Here is a 25420-nt window from a genome sequence, read left to right on the forward strand (position 1 = left end):
ACATACAATCTTTTTAATTGGACGGTTCCCTGCCCTCAGGCTTACAATCTTCTTGGGGGTCGAATGACCCTTTCAAGGGGGTCACCTAAGACCATTGGAAAACACCTATTTAATTACAGTTATGAATTAGTAACAAAAATAATTTCATGGGTTTGGGTCACCACAACATGAGGAACTGTATTAAAGGGTTGCAGCATTAGGAAGGTTGGGAACCACTGCATTATATACTGATTTCATCATTTTGATTCTCCCTGCTCTCCCTTACCCTGCAGTATCTCTAGTCTAGACGCCTCAAGAAAATGATGGGTTAGGGAAATGCATAGTAATTATTGTTCTGTAAATACAGATGACACAGTCTCAGGTGCCTGCTTGATCTTGAAACATCATGGCACTTTCATGTCTGATTATTTGTAAGTTGCTGAAGATCATGTTATTTGTAAATTGCTGAAGATATGAATGATCAGTTGCTGTTGTTTTTGTTTCAAACAATGAAGTATCCGTAGTCTGCATTTTTACTGAGCAAGATTTGAAAATCCCAGATTAATTCTGCTTTGTATTGTACAATACAGTACTTTTTTTCTGGAACCTTGGAGAGTTTAATAGTCACACTGGCCAAGTACGACAAATGGACCCATGTACTAACAACTTACAGTCCACAGGAGACGTGAGCAATCTGTGGTCCTCCATATTTTGTTGGATTGCAATGCCCATTAGTCTCAGTAGCTAGTGAGGAAAGGCATTGGGAACTGGAAGGCAGCAACATCTCCCACTCCTCAGTCTCGATATATTAGTTACAGGTAGCAGGAAGCTACCATTCTCTCTTGAGTCCTCTCTCCTACTCCTCAGTCTCTCTTTAAAGTAGATGTAGGTATCAGGAATGGGAGCACTGGGAAAAACACACATATAGATGTATATGTGGATATTTCCAGAGCAGATGTATATGAAGGGACTGAGTTGTATATGGACACTTCTGATGTCATTTTACTTTTGTTAGAAAGCACCCCAAGTCTTGAAAAGGTACCGTAAATACGGTTTAAATGAATAGAAGAGTCTAGGCCCCTGTTCCTCAAGCTGTTATCAAGGTGTTTGAAAAGGCTTGTAGACAAATTCATGGAGGATGTAAGTGGCTATTGGCCATGGTAGCTGAATGAAACATCAGTGATCAATGGCAGTGTACCTTTGAAAATGCTGCACATGGCAGTATGATGGCCTTATCTTATGTAAAGGTATTCTCCATTGACAAGCTTGTCAAGTCATGTCCGACCATAAGGAGCAGTGCTCATCTCCTTTACTAAGCCGATGAGCCAGTGTTGTCAAACACTACTCTGTGATCATGTGGCCAGCATGATTGCACAGAACGCTGTTTACCTTCCCGCCAGAGTGGTACCTATTTATCTACTTGCATTTACATGCTTTCTAACTGCTAGGTTGGCAGAAGCAGGGACTCGTGATGGGAGCTCATCCCATCATGCGGCACTCGGGCCTCCAACTGCCAACCTGCCAATCTTGCAATACACAGAGTCAGCATCTTAACCACTTGAGCCACCGCATCCTTGCCTCCAGTTTAAGATAGGTTATTTACATTTAGTCATTAGTGACAGGTTAGGAGATAACCAAAGAAGAGTGCTTTTGTGATGTAATCATGAAATTTCTTTAACACAATTATTAAAACGAAGCCATAACACTATGAATGCACTTATTTCTGCATTACCTTTCAATAGCACAACAGGCCTTGTTTTTGATGAACGTTTCCAGTTTCTGTTTACCACACAATGCACATGATGCCAGCCTCCACTCTCTTTCTTCCTGGTTTGTGCATGCATTTTTATTTTATTTTATCTTACTTCTACCAGTAATGATGAGAGCAAACCTGTAATGGTGAGATTCTTTGGGCAACTCATTTCCAATGATTCATGCTTCTTGAGTTCCGTGCTATTCTTTTAATTATAAAAACCACACATTGCAACTTTATTATCTGGATGATGATCATTACCAGAAAAATATATATATAAATAAGTAAATTAATACCTCCCAAAATACGGTGAAACCTGGCTTCTTCACTAAACTGGAAGGTTCATGATGTTTCAGAAGCAGGGAGGAAGGATTCATGAGGTGCCAACGTCATGCAAAAAGGAGAGGAATTATATGTTGTAATTCTGCTTTATTTCCATCACTAGGGCCTCACATAGTAATCTCCTTAGTTAAGTATTGGAAATTAGTGGTTCTTGGGCCAAATATTCATAACCAGAGAACTTGTTCCCTAGTTACTCTTTCTTCCCTTTGGACCAGAAAAAGACATGAGAGATAGTGAGGGACAAATTATTTCCCCTATGGACTGTTGGGCTATAGAGTCACAAGGAAAATGTACAATGTGGGTTTTAATAGTAACCATGCATTAAAGAGTTACTGTGAGCCATAATGATTAGGCATTTAAATAGGAAGAGACATCAAAAAGATAGTCAACAAGTGCTGTAAAGTACTGAAAGATGCTGCCAGTCTGAGAAGTCCCTCAGGCAGGGAGGCTGGATCCTTTGTGGCCCCAGAGCGAGAGGCATGGAGCCTTTGTTAGTGATGGGCATTTGACCTTAGAGAGGGTTGTTACTAGTGCGGATGGTGGATGGTGTCCATGTATATATTGTTGTACACAGTGGGACTTCTTCTCAGAATAATAGCCTCATCTGAGAGAGGTTTACAGTGTCTCTGCTCATTCAGAAAGGTAGAGGTGTTTCTCCAGCTCACAAGCTGCTGACTACAGTCACGAAGGTGGAAAATCTAGTGCCAAACGTTGAGGTGGAGCCTCACGCTCTGCGCAACACCATCAAAAGCGTTTTAACATGGACCCCCCCAAAAAAAGGGGGGGGTCTTCTGGCACATCACCCCTCCCTCTTCCCATGTCGACCCTTCACATTTCCAGCTTTGACTTTTGCAAATATGATTATTCACAGATTTGATTAATATACTCTCTCTAGGAATGTCTAGGTCCTCTAGCATGACTCTGCTGGACATTGACCATGGTGTCACACTGGAGGCTCTATTGATTCCTAGAGATAGTACCTCTCCAGGCATTTCTTGGTTCTCCAGTGCAATTCTGTGGTCAGTTTCTACCTGATGTTAGCAATAGAGTTGCAGCGGAGGACCTAGAAATTCCTAGAGGGGTGTTCTCTCAGGTAAAACACTCCTAAATCCAGCAAATGTGGAGGGCCCACTGTACTCTCCTCTCCCCCTTGCCCAATTTCCTTCTTATTCTTCTTTTCTTCCTCCCTCCCTTCCATCTGCCAAAATAGGGGAGGGGATTTGCTAGGCAACAGGCTTGCATATTCTCCCTACTCCTGGTTGTAGTTCAGCAAAAAGGCCACTGCTGAGAAATTACCATACCTATCAACACATGTATTAAATTTTTGCTTTTGGTGTTATTGTTTTCTAATTATTATTATGCAAGTTTATAATGTTTTCTATTATTATTATTATTATGAATGTTCTTGCATTTATTGTAATCCCCGATTATCTTGCATCAGGTTCTGGTTGATATTTCTTGTTGTGATGTGCCTTCAACCTGGCTCTGAGTTATGGTGACCCTATTATGGGGTTTTCTTGGCAATTAGAGGAGGTTTGTCATTGTCTTCTTCTGAAGCTGAGAGTGTGTGAGTTATCCAAGATCATCCAAGTGGGTTTCCAAGGCTGAGCGGGATTTAAACAACAGAGACTGGATGGCCATCTGTTTGGGTTGCTTTGATTGTGTATTCCTGCGTGGCAGAATGAAGTTGGACTGGCTGACCCTTGGGCAACCTTCCAACTCTATGAAGCTATGATGATCTATGAGAACTCGCCCTGTTGAGCTTTGTTGGCAGAAGAGAAAGAAAGTAAATAAAGTAATTATCTTGTGTATTGACAATGATGGAATCTTTGCCTAAACATAGTAACCTTAGGAACTTGTAAAGCTTTAACCAGGAAACTGGCCAGAATCTTGAAATATTGAGAGAAGCCTGTCTCTGGACAAGGCTGCTGCTTGACATAATTTTTCACATGTAATACAATTGGCCCTCCATATCTATGGATTTATTTATCCATGGATTCAACCATCCACAGCTTGAAATTCCAAAAAGTAAACCTTGATTTTGCCATTCTATATAAGGGACACCATTTTACTATGCCATTGTATTTGATGGCACTTGAGCATCCATGGATTTTGGTATCCACAGGGGGTCCTGGGAGGGACCAAAGTCCAGTGGATACCAAGGGCCCATTGTCGTTCCATGTGAAATGACAATACCATTGGAGCAATATGCTCCTGCCTAAGGTTAGCATTTTGACTATTATTAGGATCAATTTAATTGCTAGACACTCTCCAGTCTATTAACAGTCAGTACTCCATATCAACAGATTTTTATCTACAGATTCAAGCATCCTCAGTTTGAAAATATTTTAAAACTATATAAATTCAAGAAAGCAAACCTTGAATTTCTTATTTTATATAAGGGACACCTTCTTACTATGCCACTGTATTTAATGGGACTTGAGCATCCATGGATTTTGGTATCCACTGGGGGGGGGGGGGGGAGGTCTGGAACCAAACCCCAGCGGATACCAGAGACCCACTGTAATAAAAAGGAAGACAGATTATGTTAGCTGGAAATAAGAAAACACCCCCCCCCCCCCAAATTGGATGGTTGTTGAGAGCACAGAATGATGAAAATCATGGCAGGTTTGCCATAGGTATCTGTTTCTAAGTTCAAGCCTAAAGATATCCGATCAACACCATTCAGAAGAACATTTGGGGGATGGGGAAGAGTCTTCTGTATAAGAGACCTTATGGCCCTATTTTATGTCACCAATTTGTTTGTGATTTGCTTTGACTTTGAGTCCTGGTTAGAGCAGGATGTCCTAACCACAAAGGAGGACAAGGCACCACAAAATGCAGGATGTTCAAGAAAAATGGAGGGCACTACCAAATAAAAGCTAAAAAGATCATATAAATATAAATTCATTTCGTAGGATCTATTTACTGTATTTTTTTTATGTACTCAGACATATTTTTCTGATGAACTTATCTTTGTTAAAATGCCTCATTGACGTGTAATATACTTAGAACGCTGAGTGAAACAAATGCCTAAAATTGTACTTTACTAGCAAAACTCTTGACTGACTCTCCATTTAAATTACAGTGCACCCGCATGATACGTGGGCACACCATACATTGCTTATGCTGAAAGTTGCATGCCTGAAGAGGCAATGGGGTGCATTCCTGTGGCACGTGTGCCATGCTGCATGCATGAGCTCTGTTTGCTGCTCCTAGGAAAAAAGAACAGAAGGACATTTTGCAATTCCTCCTGGACAGAAGGTTGAAATGTGGGACATGTCCTGGAAAAGGAGGTTCTCTGGTCACCCTGGGTTAGATATAGGATGTTCATTTTAGAACTATCACCTCATAGTTGCTTCACTCAGTTTCATTTGCTCAAGGAAGGCATGCTGATAGTATTCTCTAGGGCCACTCCTTTATAAACAAACAAACCTATTTTCTCCCCTTTTTGGGAAGGAGGATTCAAGAGGGTGGTTCCAGGATGATTCATTCCAGGATGATGCAGATGATGCAGATTTTAAATAAATATTTAAATGTGGGTTCTTTGTTGGATTTGAAACAGACAACACACTGTAGTTGCCATGTTAGATAACTTTTGCCATTAAGTATTAGATAACCTTTGTATTTTGATTGTTTTGGATTTCTCAGGCTGCAATATCCTTCCAGGTCACTTGTTGGAAACTGGAGTGTAAAATATTGTGCTCCAGTGCTTCTGCTTCTGAAAAGTAGGTTTCAGAAAATAGAGCTGGGGCAGTTTTTCCTGGCACCCTGCTACTATTCTATTGAATTTTTTGGTGTTGCTGTCCTTGCCTCATGCAAAGCTAACTTCCGCTTTCTTAAGATATCTCAAGACGTCCCTATATTGTTACATCAGAAAAAACTATATATATATATATATATATATATATATATATATAATCTGCCAGTTTTAGTCCAAATGAAAGGGTTAGTGGTAGAAATCCCAAAAAGTTAAGTCCCAGACTATTAGCTGCCTCTTTTTAAAGTTTCCCCTCTTGCAGTAAAATTTGGTATCTTCAAATACAGGAAACCTATTCAGGGGTAGCTGTGTTGGCCATATAGCAAAATACAACAAAATACAAAATCTTGACAATTGGAAAGTTTTACCTTACCATTTTGTGGATTTTGTTGTATGTTGCTGCTTAACCAACACAGCTACCCCTGAATATGTTTCCTTAGGAAATTTGTTTTAGCATTTAAGTTTATCATACTAGGGAGATCCTGCTGAAAAACGGGATTTAAACTAGATTCGAATTTAAAGAAAACTTGCAAATGCAGGAAGTTTATCACATTAAATGACCCCCAAAGTAAAATCACGCAAAGTTAAACTGAACATAAACCAGAGAAAAATTACCTCTTTTTACTTTTGGGAAGTAAACCAGTAAAAGTAAAAAGCTGCTAGTTTTCTCTGCTTTGCATTCACTTTAACCGTGTTATTTCACTTTAATTGTGATGTCGTCTGATAAACTTAGGGCATTTGCGGGTTTTTTGTTTTTGCTTTAAATACAGTTTAAATCCCGTTTTTCTTTGAGATCTCCCTAGTGTGATAAACTCCATTGACCAATTTGTTTCAGAATAGGCACTATTATGGTTTCCCATCATTTAAACTGTTTTTTATTTTTTAATATGCAATGTTCCTGATCTTTGGATCCCTTTAAGTCCATTCAGGCTCCCTGCCTGTGCCAACCTTCATGTTCAACAGAAAGATTTGTGAAGCAGTGGCATGAGGGGGATTGCATTGCGGGTTTAGATGCATTTTAGATCAACACCTTCATAGATTTAAAGAAACCAGTGTTTGCAACCAATGGGCACAGCAGCTCTTCCATTTTCTGGTGTGAATGTATGAAGACCTTGGTTCATTGCACTTCTTTTTCCTGGAGTTCATGCTAAATCATTGTAGGGTTTCATTTATGTACAGCTTCCTTCTTTTCTTTTAATAGAAAATACTGTTAATACAGAAAATTAAGCTTGCCTGTGGTACTTGCAAAGATATATTGAACTAACTCACACCATGCACAATTATGTTAAAGCTGGGGGGCAAGGGCAGGACACTTATACAAAATGAAATAATTTGAAATTTAAACAAATAAATACATCTTTGCTAGTAATGAGCAGGTGGGTGGTATGAATGGCATGCCATGCTGAAACTGAACTGGTTTCAGAGCCCCCATCAACACCAATGGAACAGAGCCATCATTCTTGATGTGGATTAATGGTTTAATTTGGCAAGCTGTGCAATGCAGTTTAAGATTGGGGAGAAAGAGAATCCCATTAATTGGATTTCTTTCTGGGGAGGCTTTGGGTATGTGGATTTCTTCCCATTATTGCTGAATTTTACACTTAGCTCTTGCTATTTTATTAGGATTAACTCTTGCTATTTTAGTTAACCAGTTAATCAGGAAAAGGAGAGGAGGCACCTAGGCAGTATCAGGATTTTAATGGAAGCTAACATACTTAATGTAAACTTTCCCCAAAGGAACACCTCTATTTTAACCAAGTTAATTACTGAATTATAATTTCTATTAAGCAGTTATGTAATAGAAAGCTGAGATCATAGAAGATTTTGATCTTTAACACCCTCCTGCTGTATGAATTCATCCATTCATTTGGTTTGGCCTAAGAAGCTACAGTTGTGTCCTCTATCCATAGAATTGTAGAATCATAAAGTTGGAAGAGACCACAAAGGCCATCCAGTCCAATTCTGCTGCACAGGAACACACAATCAAAGCATCCCCAACAGATGGCCGTGCAAATTCTGTTTAGAAACCTCCAAAGAAGACTCCACCACCTTCTGAGGGAGCATCTTCCACTGTCAAACAGCTCTTACTAATAGGAAGTTCCTCCTAATGTCTAGGTGGAATCTCTTTTCCTGTAGTTTGAATCCATTGCTCTGGGCTCTACTCTCTAGAGCTTCAGAAAACAAGCTTGCTCCATTCTCAACATGACACCACTTCAGATATTTAAACAGGGCTATCATGTCACCTCTTAACCTTCTCTTCTGCAGGCTAAACAGACCCAGCTGCCTAAACTGCTCCTCATAGGGGTTTGTGGTTATTATTATTCACCATTTTGGTTGTCATCCTCTGGACATGCTCTAGCTTCTCAACATCCTTTTTGAATTGTGGTGCCCAGAATTGGACACAGTATTCCAGGTGAGGCCTGACCAAAGCAGAAGAGAGTGGTATTATTAATTCCCTCGATTTAGACACTATGCTTCTGTTGATACAGACTGTTGGTAATGCATATAATTTGGTGATTAAAGGTATGCAAAGGGATCGTGTAGCACCTTTCAAACCAACTGTGTGAAAGGAGTTGTAACATAAGCTTACATAGACCGGGTCTGTTTTCTCAGATGCATGGCTTCAACTGTTGTCTAGAAAGAACTTTTATAACTAGACTCTATGAATACCCCTAGAAATGCAAAACCTGTGGTTATGGTGGTGAAGTGACAAGTTAAGCTGTAATAATGGTCATTGAGGGACAAGGGCAGGAGAGAAAATGTTGCCTGAGGCCAGGGTGGGTAGATGACCATATGAATGGTGAGTTTTGAATTGTGTGTGCAGGCTGGGAACCAGAAAAGGAGAGATGTTAAAACTGGCTGAAGTGTCTCGTGTTATAATGTGTGTAGTATGTCAGGAGAGACTGGTAACCTTATTATTTCTGTGTGTGTTCAGTGCCTTCAAGTCTGGGACAGGGGGAGACTTGCTATGGCTGCCACAGCAACCATTTTTCTGATGGCTCCCATTTTGTTGTTGTAAAGTGCCTTCAAGTTGTTTCTGACTTACAGCGATCCTGGATTTTTCTTGACAAATTTTTTTTCAGAGGGGGATTACCATTTCCATCCTCTGAGGCTGAGAGCATGTGACTTGCCCAAAATCACCCAGTGGGTTTCATGGCAAAGCAGGGAATCGAACCCTCATTTCCAGTCCAACACTGACACTACTGACACCATATTTTACAATTTCCCAAATCTCCTGTTTACTCGAATTTATAACTTGTCTAGATTATCTGTAGTATTCTTGGGACCAATTTGAATGTAATTCAGTATCTCACTAACCCCCACAACCCAAACACACACAGGTTTTGCATTTCCAGAGGTATTCATACAGTCTAATTATAAAAGTTCTTTCTCGGCATAAGTTCAAACCATGCATCCAAGAAAATAGATCTTGTCTACAAAAGCGCATGCTACAACTCTTTTCACACTGTTGGTGCAAACACGCTACAAGATCCTTTTGCATACTTTTAATCATCAACTTATACATACAGTCGGCCCTTCTTATACACAGATTTTTTATACATGGTTTCAAGCATACATGGTTTGAAAATGTTCAAAAAAGTATAAATTTCAAATATCAAACCTTGATTTTCCATTTTTATAAGGGACACCGTTTTGCTACGTCATTATATTTAATGGGACTTGAGCATACACAGATTTTGTTATACATGGAGGATCTTGGAACCAAACCCCAGCGTTTAACAAGGGTCCACTGTATTACCAACAGGTTGCATCAATAGAGGCATAGTGTCTATATCGAAAGAAGTAATAGTACCATTCTATTCTGCTTTGATCAGACTTCACCTGGAATAATACTGTGTCCAGTTCTGGGCACTCTTGCATACATTTCTTGGCCAGGGATTCTGAAATATTGTCCCCATTCTGTGAGATGTTTTGATTGGGCCTCCCTTGATGTCTAACTGCCTTGGGGTGTGAGACAGATGTAAGCCTGTGCATAGCTGCATGCAGCCGGATGGGAGAAGAAGCATTGGTGTGACTTGTAGTTTATGTAAATATTTTCTCTGAATTTGGTGTTAATGTTCCAACTTTAAGGTTCCATGCTTGTCTTCCCAATACTGACAGTTGGTGGTTTGGCACTTAAAATAACAAGCTATTGAGTGGCAAAAGGATTTTGGCACACTCTGGATACATCTTTGGAACCTTTTTAAATGTTAGAAACAGCTTCCGCAGCCAAAATGTTTCTTGAGCTGAAGGAATGGATGCTAGTTTAAGTATCAAGACAAAAATGTGTAAAAATGGAAAAGTGATTTTGATCAAAGGTTTCTTGTCTCCTTAACAGACTTCCTCACAACTACTATTGAAACCTATTTATTTTTTTTATTTTGATTATAAGAGCTTCAGAATGTGTTTAAATCATTTCGCAAGCTGCACGTTTACCCTGACAAAAGCACAAAACGTTTTTTCCTGGTGATTGCATTCTTCTTCTGTGCCCCTCATAATAAGTAAATTAGAAAGTGCATTCTTGATTTATAAGCAGTGTCGCTTGGTGACGGTTGCTTGCAACAGATACTCTGGCACAGCTTGTTCTCATCTTTGAAAAAGCAAAGGGTGCTCTTGAATTTCGACACAATACTTTGAATACTTAAGGGCCGCTTCTCTCTCTCCTGGCCCACCAGGATTTCAAAGAGGGGTCTGGCAAATAATTTAACTTATTTAAGGTATTTCTATGCCACCTTTTTGAAACCAACCAAGGAAGCAGCAGCAGGATGACATGACATCAGATGTCATAACTGCATAGGAAGACAAGGCACTGAAAACGAAGAGCATTGAGGAAAAACTGAAGAAATTACAAAGTAAAAGCTACAAACACTAACATAAATGTATATTCATGTTTCTTAGTTATGCTCAAAATGGAGGACATTTTGAAATTCCTCCTGTACAGCAGGTGGAAATGTAGGGCAAGTCCTGGAAAAGAAGGGCACCTGTTCACCCTGAGCAATGCCTGTTCCCATCTTTCTTATTTCCATGCAGCTGCAATAAAATAACGGTTACATTGCCTGTCCAGAGATCTGTTTTCTCAAACATCTTGCTTTCAAAATTCTCTGTGCGTGTTGGATTTCTGCAATGCGCTCTACATGGGGCAACCCTTGTACCAAACCCGGAAGCTGCAAATGGTGCAGAATATGGCAGCTAGACTGGTCGCTGGTAGCTCCAGGTCGGACCATATTACACCCATCTTAAAAGACCTTCACTGGCTGCCTATTCGCTTCCGAGCCCAATACAGGGTGTTGGTTTTGACCTATAAAGCCCTAAATGGCTTGGGCCCAGGGTACTTGGAGGACCGCCTCTCCCCATATAATCCACCCCGCACACTCAGAACATCTGGGACTAATCTGTTGGAGGTCCCTAGGTCACATTTTGTGAGGACCTCACAGAGGGCTTTTGCCATCGTCGCCCCCTCTCTTTAGAATAAGCTCCCCGTGGAGCTCCGCTCCGCCGCATCGTTAGACTCTTTTAAGAAAAACTTAAAAACGTATTTATTTCGGCTGGCATTCCCACCTTAGTTAATTTTTTTTTTCTCTGCCCCTTGTTTTTCCTTTTGACCCCGGACCATTGTAAATCGATTTTTCCATTTCCTGCCCTTGACACACGTGTTTTATACTAATTCCTGTTCCCTTCCTTGTAGCAATGTTTTTAACTTTTATTGTATTGTTTTTATCTTGTATTGTAATCTTCTTAGCCCTTGTAAGCCGCCTTGATCATTTTTTGGAAAGGAGGGGTAAAAATTATTATTATTATTATTATTATTATTATTATTAGTCTTCTGTGTATAAATGGCACTCCCACATCTCCAAATCTTCTTAATATTCTAGCATTTTGGATTACTTCTAAACATTACATGGGGAAGTGGGAACGACTGGAATTACCAGTACTTCTAGCAACAGGCTTCCACGAAGTCTCAGCTTCTGTGTTTCTTAAGGGAAGAGAGGGGAGACAGGAGAAAGACAGTTTAAAGAAGTGGGGAGATTTTGTGCCCAAGGCCTTTTGCCACTCCAGGTGCCTAATGCCTTTTTGAAATTTAATTATTTTATTTATTTATTTCACTTCTGTGCCGCCTTTTACCCAACAAGGGACCCAAGGCAGCTCGCAAGTCAAAACATTAATAAACATTTAAAAATAATAAAAATTATCTAATCAAAATAGTATAAAATCAATATTTTGAGACAACACAGGCGCACACACATGTTACATCGTGCTTTGACATGATTCTTTCACTAATTTTACCACCAAAGCATCAGGGGTTTATTTAGTCATGGTGAATGAATGTTGCTGTACCACTTTGCCCACATGGCATTGACTAATCTGAAGCTATTGTGAAGGCAAATTGGAAGCCTGCACTTAAACCTCCTTCCAAAACAATAAAGCAGCACATCCAGTATTTGTGGTGTGTTTTGGTAAGTTTGGCTTGATTAATGTGACTGACACATTTTACCAAATTTTCACTGTAACCACATGGAACTACAGTATGTACATGTAACCACATTTATTCTGTGTGTATGAAATTGTTAGGGTATCATTTTAATTTTGCTTGTTTATGTCACAACTCTCACCAATACATGGGAATTACCATTTATGAGTAAATTAGTACAAAAAACATTACTAAGGATTCTGTATGGGTGTGATATGGGAGAAGGTCAATGGGAGAGGACACCATGAGTTCCCGCACCGGGTGACACCAAAACCTAGTGATGCCACTGCTGCACAGGACTGCCTTGGAAGAGTGTTTGGATACTTTGGTTTGTTCAACGTTCAGCACCCAGAGTGCTGGGATGACCTCAACATTTTGAAGAATTTCCTGACGTTAAGAGCTGTTCAGCAGTGGAAGACGTTCCCTCAGAGAGTGGTGAAGTCTCCTTCTTTGGAGGTCTTTAAACAGAGGCTGGATGGCCATCTGTTGGGGGTGCTTTGGTTGTGTCTTCCTGCATGGCAGAACGGGGTTGATGGTCCTTGAGGTCTCTTCCAACTCTATGATGGAGATCACAAAACTCCTTTTGCAACAGTAGCTCCATAGACTGTTTCCAGACACAATTTACAGTGCCACATATGACCTATATGCTTTAGGTCCAGGCTATCTGATGGATCATATCTCCCCAAATGAGCCTAGAGCCTGAGATCCTCAGGAGAGGCCCTTCTCTCAGTCCCATCACCTTTACAGGGACAGTTGGTGAGGACTCAAGAACAGAACCTTTTTCAGTGACTGCCCCTGAAGTCTAGACTAGTGGTCCCTAAACTGTGCTCTTTAAGGGATTTTGGACTTCAGCTCCCAGAATCCCAGACTATTGGCCAACATGGTTTACGCTTCTGGGAGTGGAAGGGCACAGTTTGGGGACCACTGGTCTAGACTCTGGAAGGCTAGACTTTGCTATTCTTCCATTGGCAGGTAAAGACTTATTTATGCCAACATGCTTTTAGAACTTATGGTTTCTAAAGAAAGTTCTTCCAAATTGCATTGCATTGTTTTCGTCGAACTGTTTGTTAACTGGTTTTTCTCCCTTAGAGTGTTTGTTTTAAGTTGCTTTAATTATGTTGACCTTGGTCCAAAGCACATGGGAGAAACGATCCAGTATGAGACTGCTTTAACTGCCTTTGCTCAATGATAGGAAATCCTTGGGAATTATAGTTTGTTGTGGCACCTGAACTCTCTCACAGAGAAGGTTAAATGTCTCACAAAACTACAGTTCCTAGAATTCCCTGGCATTGAGCCAGGACAGTTAAAGTGGTCTCGAACTGGATTATTTCTGCAGTGTTTTTTGGACCCTTTATATGCTTTTAGTTATATTGTAGAAGAGCCAGTGTGGCATTGGACTATGACTTTGGAGTCTAGGGTTCAAATCCCTGCGCCACCATAGAAGCCCACTAGGGAAGTCACCCTTTCTCAGCCTCAGATGAAGACAAAGGGAAAACCTCTCTGAATCAGCGTTACCAAGAAAACCCTGTAATAAGGTCACCATAAGTCAGAAACTACTTGAAGGCACACAACAACAGCTATATTTTACTTATTTAAAATTGCACACCCCTTGAGCATCAATTTTTTTTGGGGAAGCAGGGCATAAATAAAGTTAATAATATGAATATATTAACAGTTGGTTATGGAGACAGGAAAAAAATCTGATCAGATGAATCATCTAATCAATCAGTGTCACTAACTTGGTCAGCCTTACTTCTTAGTGCAAAGATAGACAAATCCAGTGAATACAGAGGAGATCTGAACAAGGAGAAGGAGTCTAGATCTGAATCCAAGGGATCTCATTTTTTAAAATATCTCTATTAAACAAAAACTTTCCACAAATAAATAAACTTATAAGACAACACTACAATAACCTACCAAACTACACACACCTGCATACTACATATATTAATAAACCACACAAATTGATACAGAAAAAAACAGAAAAAAAGCAAAAAACAAATGACTTCCAACTTACCCGCTAATGGTTGTTATTATCAAACTGTTCTACTTCATCTAGATAGGTATATAAACTACATTTCTGTCATTCAGGCTACTACTTTTCAAAACCTAAAATATGTTATTTCACCCCATTAATTTAGCATAAAATTAATTCTCAACTCCCATTCCTTCTTAAAAGTATTTAATGAACTTTCTCTAATCGAGTTTGTCAGCTTATAATTTCAACACATTCGTTCAGTTTTTTGTTGATAATACGTAACATGGCTAACACTTGCCTTTGACGGCAAGGAAAATCTGAAATGAATGTGCCTGCATTCTTCTGACTCGTGTTTGAGCTGGCCAGAGAAACCCCACTTGATGAGTACATAAGCTTGGAGGGACTTCGGGAATGCAATGTGTGCTGCAAAAAGGCTGCGCCACGCTCTTTGAAGTAGAACATACTCCACCCAAAAACCAGAAGGAAGGAGCCAAAGCAGGGATGGGCAAACGGCTGTTTTTGTGACCCTTGTTGGCCCTTCTGAACTCCTCACACTGCTCTTTTTCTGACGGAGTGAATTGACTCGCTGGGAAGATGGGATTCACTCTTTAAATAGGTTGCAAACGCCTTCCCCCTTTCTCCATACTTTTTAACTTTGAAAAATGCAACTTTTTTTCCTAACCAGAACTGGACTTCAACAAGGCATGTCTGAGATTGGGTTTGGGTTGGGTTTCATCAGTTTGTGCAGCCCACAAAGGTCACGGGCAGAAAATTTCATATCCTCCACAGTTCTCCATCCCAGCTACAGTGTCCCTTTTGTGGCCCAAATGACAGAACAGTAACACACCACAACATTCAGGAATCCTGTTTTCTTGCCATTCCATTCATTAGTTTAACCCTTTTGGGGTTCCCCCCCCCCCCTCCACTGGCCTGATTTCTTTTCTTCATTTACACTCAGTTATGCTTGTTTAAATAAACAGTGGGCCTGCGTGGGAAGGAAAGGGTGTGTGTGTGTGTGTGTGTGTGTGTGTGTGTGTGTGTGTGGCTCCCATTCCTTTATGGTTCCTCGTGTGGAGCCAACAAAGCTGACATACAAAGGGTGGTGCTTTCCCTTGATGTGGGCAGAAACATTTGGTAATGCTGCCCCAGGGATCTCTTTCTAGCATGTGCTCATTCTCCAAATTGTTGTGACCTTTCTGGTTTTCTCGTTGGTGCCATCCATGTAATTAAGGCTTGCGCCTCTCTACTTGATGATTTCAGTTGTTTTCTCTCTTAGAAGGCAAAGGGAGGCGAGAGGGAAATGACTTTTGTCTGCATGAAACAGCAGCAAGTCTGGCAATTGGAATCATTCACAGTTTTTTTTTTTTAATATTCTTTATTCAATTTTTATAAAAACAGCAGAACAGAATGTACAAATAGTGAAAAACAACAACAACATTCTCCTCCCTTGTACTAATACAAATTGCATGACTTTCTGGAACAGCAAAACTAAATATAGAGGAGAGAAAAAAAGAAAACATAGTATCTTCTGTTCTCCCTATCTATTGATGGACCATTGTGACTTCCTGTCAAAACTTTCTACCTTAGTCTGGAATAAATTAGTACTCTTTCTATTGTAGACCTTATTGAAAGACATGTCATCCCTAACATAACTAACTATCCATTAAAGAGAGAGAAACGATACTAAGTATATTAATCACATATGTTACAATTTCACAAAATAGAACATTGTTTCTAAGAATAATGTACTGTACTGAAATATAACTAAATGACTAAGTGACAATGTATCCAGATTCAATTTGCTAAGATTCCTTTAGTACCTCTTGGTTCTTGACATTTGCCTTAAAAAACCACATGTGACTGTTACTACCGAATCTTTATTTAGTCCATATTAGGGGAAAGGAAATTCCCCCCCCAAAAAGTAAACGGCATATCCGCTTTTCATGTTTCCGGGTTCATCTTGTTTTTCTTTCCTCGAATCTATAATTTAACTGTGAGTCAAAAAGAGGTGCCATGGTGAGATGCAATCCTGATATTCAATAAATAAAATTTAAGTTTGTCTTAAAACGTTAACTTAATTCTAAATATATTACTCTTCCCCTTTTAGATACTAATCAATGGAACATTTATTTCCCATTCTTCGTTCATATGTTGCAACACTTTTTCCCACTGTTCCTTCCTTTTCTTCCCGTCCCTGTTTTGTACCTCACTGGAAATCCTGTCCAATTCTCCCAATTCAATTACTTTAAGCATCCAGCTTTCCCATGATGGGATCTCTTTAGATTTCCACAGTTTTGCTATTACTAGCCTGGCTGCAGTGACAAGATATAGCACTATTCTCCAACATTTTGTCTCAATCGCCTGTAGGGATGTGGTAATGTTCAGTAAATATAATTTAGGGTCCATTGAAAATTTAAATCGTAAAATACTTTGTAAAGAGTTATGTACAATCTTCCAGAATGTTTTTATTGCATTGCAGCCCCACCACATATGATACAACGTCCCTCTTTTTGTATTACATCTCCAACACAAACCTTCGCTAGTTTTGAACATCTTTTTAAGCCTCCACGGAGTAATGTACCATCTGTTAATTATCTTAAAATAATTTTCCTTGAGACTTTGCGCCACCGTAAACTTATCTGTCCTCACCCATGCTCTTTGCCATTCTTCATAATCTATTGACAAATCCAAATCTCTCGACCACTTAATCATATAATCTTTTACAGTAATATGTTCCATTGCTCTTTTCAAAATTAGTTGGTAAAATTTACGAATTTTATTTTTCCCCGTTTACCAAAAGATTCTATCCAATTCATTATGTTCAGTTTCAATTCCTTTATTCTTTAAGTCACTTTTTAGTGTCTGACCTAATTGAATATAATTGAACCATGTCAGCTCAAATCCCTCCTCTTTTAATTTGTCTAAATGTTTTAAAGCAATTGTTCCCTGGGTGTCTGTAAATATGAGGTTCCTGTATGTTATCCATTTATCCTGGGTGTGCCACCTTCCGAAAAACGCCTCTTGTGGTGAGGTCCAAGTCGGTAAGTGAAAGTAGAAGAGTTTAAAGACCCTATTCCAAACTCCTAGAAGTGCCTTTCTGATCGGATGGTTGTTAAAATCCCGATTTTGGTCCAGCTTCCCATAGCACATAAAAGCATGCCAACCGAACCTCAATTGTTCTCCTTCTAGCTCTAATGTTTCCTTATCTTCTAACTTAACCCAAGTTTGTATCCATAATAGGGAGCAGGCCCAATAGTATGTTTTTAGGTCAGGTAAGCCATATCCTCCTCTTGTTTTGACATCCTTCAGTACCGTCCAATTTACTCTAGGCTTTTGTCCCTTCCATATAAATTTCTTCAGTTCATTATCCCACTCTCTAAAGATTTTCTCGTCCAGCGTAATGGGGAGATTCTGAAATAAAAACATTATTTTTGGGAGGATAGACATTTTTATGGATGCCATTCTACCGAGCAGAGATAGATTAAACGTATTCCATCTGCTCAAATTCTCTCTAACGTCCTTCCACATTTTACAGCAATTATTTTCATACAACTGTAAGTTATCTTTCGAAAGCCAGATCCCCAGGTATCTAATCTTTTTTCCCTCTTTGAACCCAGACAGCTTTGTGATAATTTCTACTTCCGTTGAGGGTATGTTTTTTGTTAACATAACTGTCTTTTCCTTATTTATATTCAGTCCTGAGTATGTTCCAAATAGCTTTAATTCCTTACATATTACCCCAATGCTGGATTGAGGGTCCTCCACTAATAACGCCACATCATCAGTGAAAACCCTCATTTTGAGTTCATTCTTTCCTTTCTTACAGCCCTTTATCATCTTATTTTTATTAATTGCTAAAATTAATACCTCCATTGCTAACAGAAAAAGCAAAGGAGAAAACGGACACCCCTGTCTGACTCCTCTATTAACCTGAAATTCTAATGATCTTTCCCCATTTACTATTACTCTGGCAGATTGTCTGAAATATATCTGTTGCACCAATTTGATGAAACTATTACCCAAATCCATAATTTTCATTGTTTCAAACAAAAAATCCCATCTCAAATGATCAAAAGCTTTCTCCATGTCAAGGGCTATAAGAGCAAATTTCTTATTATTATTAACATGGTAGTATTCCATACTGTTCAGGATTGGTCTAATATTATCACGTATCTGCCTTCCTGGTAAGAACCCGTTCTGTTCTGTTCCTAAAACCAGGGGTAGTACTTTCTTTAACCTCGCTGCCAGAATGGAGGTAAATATTTTATAATCTGTGTTAAGTAAACTAATTGGCCGATAACTCGATGTCAACTCGGGGTCTTTCCCCTCTTTTGGTATTAACGTGATAACTGCTTTCTCCCATGATGGGGGAATCCCTTCTTTTTCTATAGAACCAAAAAGATTTAAGAGGGGTGTTAGTAATTCCGATTGAAATTTTTTATAAAAAGAAGATGAGAAACCATCTTCTCCAGGAGATTTTCCTTCTTTCAAGGAAGCTATAGCCAAAATGATTTCTTGTTTAGTTATTTTTTTGTTCAGGATTTCTCTTTGTTCCAAAGTGAGTTTAAAGTTAATTTTGTCATTAACATATTTCTTAATAAAGGTATCTTCATCCCCATTTTGGTTCTTCTCCTTATATAACTCTTTATAATAGTTCCTGAACTCTTTGAGGATTTCCTCCTGAGACGTTATAATTTTGGCCTGTTACAGACAGGCCAAAATAAAGCTGCTTCGAGTCACTTTGGAGGTATGGTATTTCAATGATGCATGCGTCCTAAGAGTCCAAAAGCCACACCAAAGCCACGCGCCAGTTCTAAGGACCAGAGTGCAGATTTGGTGCGGCTTTTGGACTCTTAGGATGCATGCATCATTGAAATACCATATCTCCAAAGTGACTCGAAGCAGCTTTATTTTGGCCTGTCTGTAACAGGCCTTTGTTTCCTTTTTTAATTTTTGAAATGGTCCCTTTGTCTCTCTCTCTTCTCAATTTCTTTGCGAGCCACTTTCCCACCTTATTGCCGTTTTCAAAAAGAACCTGTTTAGTTCTTTTTAGGTCTTTTGCTATTTCTGAGTTAATTTTACTTTGCAACTGATTCTGCAAGATTTTTAATTCACTTAAAAGTTTTTTACTCTCTGGATGTTCATGTATCTGCTGTTCTTTTTCTTTAACTGCCGCTGATAGCCTATTCTCTTCTTCAGCTTTTTTCTTTTTGATTTCTACTGCTCTTTTAATCAGGATCCCTCTGAAAACCGCCTTTCCTGCATCCCAGATTATCTTTGACTTTACTTCACCTGTATCATTTGTTGTAAAGTATGCTTTAATCTCGTTTCTCATTTTTCCTATGAATTGCTCATTTTCCAGAATCTCCTTTTGCAATCTCCAAATGAAATCATTATTAATCTTTTCCTGTAGTATCATGTCTATCAAATTATGATCGGACAAAGATTTACAGTCTACTTCTACATTTTTAACTCTTAGTGCCAAACTTTTAGATATTAGGAATAAATCTATCCTCAACCAGGACTTATGTGCACCAGAGTAAAATGTATATCCGGTTTTGTCCCCATTTTTATAGGACCATACATCAACCAAGTCGTGTTCTTTTATTATGTCCCGACGTGTCTTTGGAAGAGAGCCCTGGCTAATCTTAATTTTTTTTAATGACTTTCTGTCTTTCCTGGGGTCTAAAACCCCATTAATGTCTCCTGCCAGGATAAAATTATTGCCTCCATATGTCATAAGTTTTACATTTAGGTTTTGAAAAAAATCTTTTTTATTTTCTAGAGGTCCATATATATTAACCACTATTAGTACTGTCAAACCGGTATTTATCTCCAGAATCTGATATCTTCCTTCCTTGTCTATTTCAATCACCTTTGTTTTGTACCTTTTATTAACATAGGTTACCAATCCCCTCTTTCTTTTATTTATTGTTGCAACATAGTAATTACCCAATCTAGGGTTTTTAAAATATTTTTGTTCTCCCGTTTGGATTTTAGTTTCTTGTAAAAAAATTATATCATATTTCCTTTTTTCCAAAACATGGAAAATTTGCTTCCTTTTCCTCTCCTTATTTAAGCCACCCACATTCCAGGATGCAATTTTTACCATCTTGTTAACAATAAATAAGATATGTTTTAAACAAAAAAGGTCGTTACTCTAATGGAAGAGGGGGAAAGATACGGGGGTATAAACAACTCACAGCACCATTTTGTTTAGTCCGAGGGAAAAGGAATCAATTGGTTATCCAAGTTCATTAGGTTTTCCGGTGCTTCTTCAGGATTTTCTTTTGACAAATTTAAATTGTCAAGAAGGTGCTCTCTCTCTGGGTCACTGTGCAATTCCTTGCCGCTAATTTCTTCTTCTTCACTGGGTGGTTCCTGATCTAAATCGTGTTCTTGCAGCGACAGGTGCCTTTGGAAATCCTTCGCTTTTTCAAGAGAATTTATTCTTATTCTTTTATTATTGAACCAACATGTTATTCCCTCAGGGTTTGACCATCTGTAATTGATGTTTTTCAGTTTGTTTAAAGTAGTTGTGAGGCATCCTCCCCTGCCTCAAAAGATGGTTAGTGATGTCTTATACCTTGGATCAAACATTGTTCAGAACAGAGACTGCAGTAAAAAGATAAGTCCTAATAGACCGCAAGTTGAACATGAGTCAACAGTATGATACAGCAGCTAAAAAAGCTAATGTGGTTCAAGGTTGTATCAATGGAAGTATAGTGTCTAGATCAAGGGGAGTGATAGCATCACTTTAGTCTGCCTTGGTCAGGCCTCACCAATAATACAGTGCCCAATTCGGTGCAACCACAATTCAAAAAGGATGTTGAAAAGCTGGAGCATGTCCAGAGGAGGGAGACCAAAATGGTGGAAGCTCTTGAAATCATGAGGAGCAGCTTAGGAGCTAGGTATGTTTAGCCTAGAGAAGAGAGAGGTAAGAGGTGATATGATAGCCTCATTTAAATATTTGAAAGGGTGTCACATCGCGGATGGAGCAAGCTTGTTTTCTGCTGCTCCAGAGAATAGGACCTGGAACAATGGATTCTAGAGGAAAAGGGATTCTACATTAACATTAGGAAGAACTTCCTGACAGTAAGAGCTGTTTGACAGTGGAACATGCTCCCTTAGAGGATGGTGCAGTCTCCTTTGAAGGTTTTTAAACAGAGACTGGGGGGAACCATCTGTTGGAGGTGCTTTGATTCTATATGTTCTTGCGTGTCATGGGTTGAAGTCAGTGGCCTCTTGAGGTGTCTTCCAAACTAAGGGATTCTATGATTCTAAAACAAAGGCCTGTTACAGACAGCCAAAATAAAGCTGCTTTGAGTCATAGTGGAGGTATGGTGTTTCAATGATGCATGTGTCCTAAGAGATCAGAAGCCACACCAAAGCCACGTTCCAGTCCTTAGGGCTGGAGCGTTGCTTTGGTGCGACTTCTGGACTCTTAGGACACATGCATCATTGAAACACCATACCTCCACTGTGACTCAAAGCAGCTTTATTTTGGCTGTCTGTAACAGGCCAAAGAATTGGAAAGGCAGCCATGAAAGAGCTAGAAAAGAGCCTTAAGAATAAATTGAGCACTAAAGTTAGAATTGTCCAAGCCATGTGCTCCCCATCACAATGTATAGATGTGAGAGCAGGACAGTGAAAAAGATGGATAAGAAGAAAAATCAGTTCATTTGAGATGTGGTGCTGGAGAAGTGTTCCACAGGGTCACTATGAGTCGAGGTCGACTCAAGGACAGTTAATAATAAGCTAAAGAACAAAAGCTAAAACTAGGTGAGAAGGGATAACTGTTCCTACTGCATTTAATTTCACACTCCTTTTCACACACAGGACACTATTGCTAGATCAAATACCATCTCTGAATAGGGCATAGTTTAGAGTAGGATAGAGGGAGCATGGGTGGCTGGGAGAGGTTGAAACAGCTTGACTTAGTGTTGCTGCTGTACCCAGTCCTTCCCCACAATCCACACAGGGAGAGCTGCTTTTAAACGTAAAAAGAACTCATCCCTTTCCAGTTGCAAGAAGTTGCATGTGAGGTAACTGGGTAGGGAGCGGTTGGAGCATCTTGCAAATAGAAATGTGCCAATGCATAGTCTTGCTGGAACGGTCACTCAGTGTCCAACAGTGTTGGAATTACAGCAGAAGAGTTTTATACATGTTTGGCAGGACAAGACTGTGATAAATGGGATTCTCTTCATTTATGAGAGCCTTCCTCCCAGATAACAAAAAGTTAAAAGGTATAGTACATTTTAATGAAGGTTTACATCACAGCTGATGAGATGTCAACTGTCCATTGAGATGGGCAGCTTGGGAGAAGCACGAACCTTCAAGATGGTTCTTGGGAGAGAGGTTTTAGACAACCATGGCTGTTGCAGGGGAGGCAGAGTTCTTTAATGGTCTACCGGTATCTATAATGATGTATATAATAGTCTAGGGGAGTGCTAAGAGAGTAATTACTATATACTGTTGTCCCTCCACATTTCCGGGTTAATATCTTTATTATCAATATATATAAAACAAACAAATCAATATGATTGAAATAATATTACAGCAATTCCATATCACTACATTATCTTACTTGACATTATAGTTATATACAACTTAAGTCTAGATCCTATCAATCCAATATTATCATCTTCTTTATCCGTTACCGATCTTAAGTATAGAAATATAATTAATGAGCCTAAATACATCCTTGCTGATCCTCACTATTCGAATCATTTTGTCAATCACTATTAAACTCTTATTATGTTATAACTCTTCGTTGCATAACACTTCTATATTAATTTATACATTCTCTTTATATCAACTTGTGCTATATATTACAAATGTATTGATGTACCAGCATAATCTTCTGTTTCAAACATTCTTTCCCTCGTTCTATACATCCGTCATTTATTTCCAACATAATGCAATACAATCTTACATTCCACTTCTTATTCACATATTCTTCAAAAGGTGTCCAAATGTTACTTTCATAATCCTCATCCTTCAGTAGTGCAGTTAGCTTGTCCATTTCTTGGATTTCCAATACCTTTTGTATCCATTCATCTATATTAGGTAATTTTTTAACTTTCCACTATTTAGCTAGGAGTATCCTAGCCGCTGTTAGAAAATATAGCATTGTTTTCCAATGTTTTTTTTTTCCGGCTCTGCCCCCATGAATGCGGTCATATTAAGGAGATAGAGTTCCGGTGTCATAGGATATTTAACTCTTATTATTTTTTGTATAGTATCATGTATTTTTTCCCAAAAACATTTTACTTTCACACAAGACCACCATACATGATAATAACTTCCCTTTACCATACCACACTCCTAACATTTATTTTCCTTTGTGTTATACATCTTATATAACCTTCCGGCGTCAGGTACCATCTGTTCATAACTTTCAAATGATTTTCTTTCAAATCTTGTGCAACCGTGAATTTAGCTGTTTTTTTCCATGCTTTTTTCCCAGTTTTCTAAGATTATTGGATGTCCCACATCCTGTGCCCATCTTGTCATATTTGAGGTTATCATTTCATGTTCTAAGTTTCTTGATAGCAATAATTTATAAAATTTGGAAATCTTTCCCTTATCTGTATCCCAAAATATTTTGTCTAATTCGTTTTTATGTGCCTCCAATCCATCATTTAATAAATCTTCCTTGAATTTGGATTTAATTTGCAAATATGTAAACCATTGAATACTGATTCCACAGTTTTCCAATTCCTCTTTGGTCTTTATCTCTATTCCCCCATTTTCCGTCCTTTTAATTAGATCCTTATATCTTAACCAAATTTGTTTCTTTTCCCATCAACTGAACAAGGCTTCTTGAGCGGAGACCCAATTCGGTATTTTAATATAAAACATTGGTTTAATTAATTTCCATATTCTTAGCAAAGACTTTCTAATTGAATGATATATGAAATCTTTATTAATCAAATCTTTACGGTACCATAAGTATCCATGCCATCCGTATCTCATGTTGGATGATTCAATGTTTAGTAGATTAGTGTTTTCTAATCTCACCCAGTCCTGCAGCCATAATAATCCGGCTGCCCCAAAAATATAGCTTCATATCCGACAGGGCACATCCCCCATGTTCCTTTCTTTTCCGTAGTACCTGAATTTTAATCCTTGCCCTCCTTCCTTTCCATAGAAATTTATTAATCTCCTTTTCCCAAGCCAAAATTATTTTGTCGTTATTGATAATGGGCAAATTTTGATAAAGATACATAATTCTTGACAGTATATTCATTTTAACAGTATTTATTCTTCCTAACAGTGACAGTTCCAACTTGTTCCATCTTTGCAAGTCCTTTATGATCTGTTTCCATACTACTTTGTAATTGTTTTCAAATAGTTCTATATTCTTATTTGTTAACCAGATACCTAAATATTTTGCTTTTCTTTTAACTTCAATTCCTGATTTTAATGTCAATTCCTTTTCTTCAACTACTCTCATATTCTTTGTTATCAATGTAGATTTACTTTTGTTCAACTTAAATCCTGAAAAAAATCCAAATTCATTCAGTTCCCCTGAAACACGATCAATGCAACTGTTCGGGTCTTCTAAAATTATAATCATGTCATCGGCATATGCCCGGAGTTTGTAGTCAACTCCCTTAATTTTGGTACTTTTAATAGTCTTGTTTGCCCTGATAGAGTTATTCAGTACTTCCAAAATGGTCCCTCCACATTTACTGGTTTTAGGGCTGAAGGACCCCTGTGAATATGGAAAAACCACAAATAAAAATTACTATTATTTTTACCCCATAGAACACCTCTGTAGAAATCTCTAGGTCCTCCAGTGCAACTCTATGGTCAACATCTTCCAGAGGTTTATCGTAGCATGTTGCTGGAGGACCTAGAAATGCCTAGAGAAGTGTTTTCTCTAGGAACTTCTAGGTTCTCCAGAACAACTCTATGGTCACTTTCCAGCAGAATTGCACTGGTAAACTTAGAGATTCCAAGAGAGAACATTTATCAAAACCACAAATAATCAGATCCTCAAAAGGATATACGCAGATGTTTTATACACGGATTCAAGCATCCACGGTTTGAAAATGTTCAAAAAAAGTATAAATTTCATATATCAAACCTTGATTTTTCATTTTTTATAAGGGACACCATTTTGCTCTATCG

At 38.7% G+C, this 25420-nt stretch overlaps 1 protein-coding gene across 1 annotated transcript in view; it reads left to right on the forward strand.

Moving 5' to 3' along the window:
* The window catches only part of VANGL1 (VANGL planar cell polarity protein 1), a 62501-nt gene that overhangs the window by 21608 nt on the left and 15473 nt on the right, over positions 1–25420 (forward strand). The gene's annotated exons all lie outside the window — the stretch shown is intronic.

This window comes from Sceloporus occidentalis, unplaced genomic scaffold (genome assembly GCF_023333645.1).
Source record: "Sceloporus occidentalis isolate IW3139 unplaced genomic scaffold, rSceOcc1.0.p SCAF_1, whole genome shotgun sequence".
NCBI lineage: Eukaryota > Metazoa > Chordata > Lepidosauria > Squamata > Phrynosomatidae > Sceloporus > Sceloporus occidentalis.